The sequence below is a fragment of the Mustelus asterias genome, chromosome 3 (genome assembly GCF_964213995.1).
Source record: "Mustelus asterias chromosome 3, sMusAst1.hap1.1, whole genome shotgun sequence".
Lineage (NCBI taxonomy): Eukaryota > Metazoa > Chordata > Chondrichthyes > Carcharhiniformes > Triakidae > Mustelus > Mustelus asterias.
The window spans coordinates 16,115,027-16,120,524 of NC_135803.1; positions in this window are offsets into that span (position 1 = coordinate 16,115,027).

The following is a 5,498-nucleotide window of genomic DNA, read 5'->3' on the forward strand; positions in this document are numbered from 1 at the left end:
TATGTTATAATGTTATGTGCTGTAAAAATAGATTTTGCAGAAAAAAAACTACCACATTTTATAAAGTGGCTATTTAGTTCATTTTTTAAAAAAACTTTTTTTTTTATTATTACCATAATGAAACTTGGATTTTGGATTTTTATCATGTCAAGTACACAAATTGTTATACTTGCAACAACAAAAAAAAAGGAATGCGACCCTTTCTTTTTCGTTGGTTCTTAAGTGAGAATTTGGAGCAATGGAAGCTACAACGGACGGGGCAAGTTTGGGGTGGAACGAGAGGTGTTCTGTAAGCTTAGGGTTGAAAGGAACAGTGCAATGCATCGTGGCCGAAGGTCTATACAAAACAATGCTTGCTGTGCAGTATGGAAGAGGTTGCACGATCCCACTTGATGAACAAGTGACTCCAGGAGAGTGCACCACATATATTTTACAGAGGGGGGCCAGGTGTGGGGGCTTTGTGGGGGTGGGGGGGGGGGGGGGGGGACTGGTGGGGGTGAGGAGGGGTGCTGACCTGTACAAAATGAAATTTTGCCAAACATTAATCAACAATTTAAATTGCGAAAGGCAAGGTTACACCTGATAATGCTCACCAAGTCTATTTATTGGTATCACAAGTAGACTTACATTAACACTGCAATGAAGTTAGTATGAAAATCTCCTAGTCGCCACACTCCGGCGCCTGTTCGGGTACACTGAGGGAGAATTCTTAGCATGGCCAAGGCACCTAACCCGCACATCTTTGGACTGTGGGAGGAAACCCACGCAGACACGGGGAGAAATGTGGTAAGTTGCAGTGTCTGATGTATGGAGCCCGATTAAATGCTCGCACCCATTTTGTTAGCTGCTCTTTCTCTGTCTATAGATGAGTGCGTAGCTTTCCGAATCAGTGTAAGCACTGTATCGAATTTACAGGCACCATTTTTAGCACTCCTCCCTTCTCTCTCTCTCTCTCTCTCTCCCCCTCTCCCACCCCCCCAGACGAGTTGCAGAAAAGTTTCTGTTTGGGAAAAATGGAACACATAATGATGCAGAATTGAATGGGGGAAAAGCAATGAGTTTGGTTTAACCCCCGCAAGCCACTATACTTTGTACCAGTTAACTCTGTGGCTTACACATCCCAGAAATAGGCAGTGCATCAATAGGAGGGTTGAGCAAAAAAGCATTTATTGATGTTTGAAAGTGGATTAGGTAGCTAATTCCTGCTGAAAGATCATGTCACCCTAACCTTGGCTAATGGTGCTAATTCTCTTGCCTGGATTCCCAGGTTTCTAAAGGGGGTTGTGTGGAGGGCAAGGGGTGCAAGTAACTGGATGAAGCTCTTTATGGAAGTGAAGGTTTGCAGTCTTAGAAGAAGGAGAAAGGACATTAGCCCTTCTCAACCACCCGATGTTCATGTGACCATTGGCGGGAATGATGTTGGGAGAGAGAAGACAACTCCAGATGACTATTTTCTTCCACTTGAAGGAGGACAGGTCACTCACTACCTGTCCTCATCTCTTTAATATAATTTTAATTTATCAACATCCTTCAGATTTGGGGGGCCCTTTTCTTGTAGCATTGTCACCCAGTCTGAATTTTCTTTTAGAACAAAGATTTGAATCTTAATGTGAGTTGAGTGAATTGCACTTTTAGACTTTATTAGTTGAGCGGTTTCTTATTGTGGCTAGAATTCCTGCAAATCCACTGCGTTTTAGCATCTTTACCAAGCTGGCTAAAGCTACAGCGATATCAATGTGAGGAGGATTTGTAACGCATACTCAGAATCTGAGCCACCGAGGGAGTGGTGTCACTTGAAGTAGCCCTCACCTCCAAAGTCTGGTTTGACCACCTCTCCGGCGGTAGTTGGCCATAGGGATTGGCATTTATCCAAAGGGTTTATCTGCAGTGACCATTATCTCACAGCTAGTCCAACGAATGGAGTGCGATATTTATCACAGCCGTTAATATGTGGGCAAAACCTTGGCATCACCTCTATGTAGCGTTGCCAACCGTACATAGGATTGACCAGAAATCTCCAGAAGATGAAGCTCAATTTCCAGGACACTGCGATATGCAACCCTGGAGAAAAATCTTGGGAATGTTAAAAAAGATTGGGGTTTATTGTCCTTTTGTTTTTAACCATTTCTCTTTACCAGATTTACAAGTATTGAAAATGGGGGAAAAAGGGAAGGTTGGCAGTCAAGCATCATCCAGGTTAATGGGTCATTTTTACTCTCTAATTGGCTTTGAGAGACAGTGGACGTCATTCTCTGGTCGCGTCCGTGACGGGACCCATCGCGAGCGAGACCGGAAAATTTGGCGTTCCAGCCAAAACTCCCATTTGCTTTCAGCGGCACCGGAGAATCCCAGCCGCGAGCAAGGATGGAAGACTTTGGCCACTAGTGTGTCACAAAGATGGATGTGTTAGCTGACCAATGACTGGAGGAGGGGGTGGGGGGCGAGGTGAGGTGGGGGGGGGGGGAGGGCAAATCATGTGATGAAACCTCCAGGAATACATTTAATCACAGTTGGCAACCCTACTTCTATGGGTAATGAGGAACTGCACGAAAGGTTAGATTTGGAAAATAGGAATGTGCAAGGGGACGGATGAGAAAGCTGGGATAATGACAACATCTTACGTTAAATATTGGTGAACAGTGAAAGATGTACAGGACTTGAATGCAGCTCAGGTAAGATTTGCTTGCATGTTTGCGTTTGAGCTTCTGTGAAACTCTTCAACAAAATGGGATTACTTTAAAATAAGTTACTTCTAGTACAGTCTGAACCTATTCATAGATAGCTCGATCTATTCATAAAAGCGTGAAAGTGTATCATGTCCTTATTTTTTTGAACCTGGGGGTTATTCTGTACTGAGATGTGTTGAGCATTGCAATAGCAGGGTATGCGTACAGATTGTATGTAAACAGTTCAGTTCTGCAGTTCTGGTTTAAATCCTTGAAGTCTTGTACAACAAGCTTTTAAAAAAAAATAAATATAATTGGATTTTATTCTTTTATGTGTATTCTGCTTTTATTCTACATTTCACCTGTTCGGCCCTGGATAAAAAAAACCTTTCTTCATAAAATCACACAAAGAACAAAGAAAATTACAGCACAGGAACAGGCCCTTTGGCCCTCCAAGCCTGCACCGACCATGCCGCCCGACTGAACTAAAACTCCCTACCATTCCGGGGACCATATCCCTCCATTCCCATCCTATTCATGTATTTGTCCAGACGCCCCTTAAAACTCACCATCTTATCTGCTTCCACTACCTCCCCTGGCAGCGGGTTCCAGGCACTCACCACCCTTTGTGTAAAAAACTTGCCTCGTACATCTCCTTTAAACCTTGCCCCTCGCACCTTAAACCTATGCCCCCTAGTAATTGACTCTTCCACCTTGGGAAAAGGCTTCTGACTATCCACTTTGTCCATGCCCCTCAAACTCTTGTAGACTTCCAGGTCGCCCCTCAACCTCCGTCGTTCCAGTGAAAACAAACCAAGTTTCTCCAACCTCTCCTCATAGCTAATGCCCTCCATGCCAGGCAACATCCTGATAAATCTTTTCTGTACCCTCTCCAAAGCCTCCACATCATTCTGGTAGTGTGGCGACCAGAATTGAATTCTATATTCCAAGTGCGGCCTAACTAAGGTTCTATAAAGCTGTAACATGATTTGCCAATTTATAAACTCAATGCATGCCGTATGCCTTCTTGACTACCTTTGCCACCTGCGTTGCCACTTTCAGTGACCTGTGCACCTGTACACCCAGATCCCTCTGCCTATCAATACTCTTAAGGGTTCTGCCATTTACTGTATATTTCCTATCTGTATTACACCTTCCAAAATGCATTACCTCACATTTGTCTGGATTAAACTCCATCTGCCATCTCTCCGCCCAAGCCTCCAACCGATCCATATCCTGCTGTATCCTCTGATGGTCCTCATTGCTATCTGCAAATCCCCCAATCTTTGAGTCATCCGCAAACTTACTTATCAAACCAGCTCCTCCAAATCATTTATATATATATTACGAACAGCAAAGGTCCCAGCACTGATCCCTGAGGAACGCCACTTGTCACAGCCCTCCATTCAGAAACACACCCACTTTTACCCTCTGTCTTTTATGATCGAGTCTTTTATGTCTTTTATGTGTCTTTATATGCCCTGTTTGTGAACAGAACTCCTACTCACCTGATGAAGGGGCAGCGCTCCGAAAGCTGGTGGCTTGTGCTACCAAATAAACCTGTTGGACTTTAACCTGGTGTTTTGAGACTTCTTGATAGCCAAGTTCCGCACATGAGGACGGCCTCAACCGGGATCTTGGATTCATGTCACACTATCTGTAATCCCCATGACTTGCCTGGGCTTGCAAAATCTCACTAACTGTCCTGGCTGGAGACAATACACATCTCTTTAACCTGTGCTTAACCCTCTCTCCACTCACATTGTCTGTATCTTTAAGACTTGATTACCTGTAAAGACTCGCATGCTAACCATTATTTTGTAAATTGAGTTTGTGTCTTTATATGCCCTGTTTGTGAACAGAACTCCCACTCACCTGATGAAGGGACAGCGCTCCGAAAGCTTGTGGCTTTTGCTACCAAATAAACCTGTTGGACTTTAACCTGGTGTTGTGAGACTTCTTACTGATTTTATGACCGAGCCAGTTCTGTATCCACCTTGCCAGCTCACCTCTGATCCCATGCGACTTCACCTTCTGCACCAGTCTGCCATGATGGACCTTGTCAAAGGCTTTACTAAAGTCCATGTAGACAACATCCACTGCCCTACCCCCATCAATTATCTTGTTACTTGCTCGAAAAACTCAATCAAGTTACTGAGAAATGACCTCCCCTTCACAAAACCATGTTGTCTCTCACTAATACATCCACTTATTTCCAAGTGGGAGTAAATCCTGTCTCGAAGAATCCTCTCCAATAATTTCCCTTCCACTGACATGAGGCTCACCGGCCTGTAATTATCGGATTATTCTTGCTACCCTTCTTGAACAAAGGAACAACATTGGCTATTCTCCAATCCTCTGGGACCTCCCCTGTAGCCAGTGAGGATACAAAGATTTCTCTCAAAGCCCCTGCAATTTCCTCCCTTGCCTCTCTCAGTATTTTGGGGTATATCCCATCAGGCCCTGGGGACTTGTCTACCTTAATGTTTCTCAAGAACCCCAATACCTCCTCCTTTTTGATCTCAGCACGACTCAAACTATCTACACCTCAGCCTTGCTGCAATCTAGCTCAGTCACCTCCTCCTACTTTGTACCAATCAAGCTCATGACCTGTGCTCTGAGCCAATGGGCAGGGTTTTCTGGCTGCGCTCGCCCCAAGACTGGAAATTCCCATCGAGGTCAACAGACCTTTACACAGTCCGCCAATTTCCCGTCCCACCCACTACAATTACCACGGTGGGTCATAGAATAGAATAGAATCATAGAATCCCTACAGTGCAGAATTAATCTGCATCGACCACAATCCCACCCAGGCCCTATCCCCATAACCCC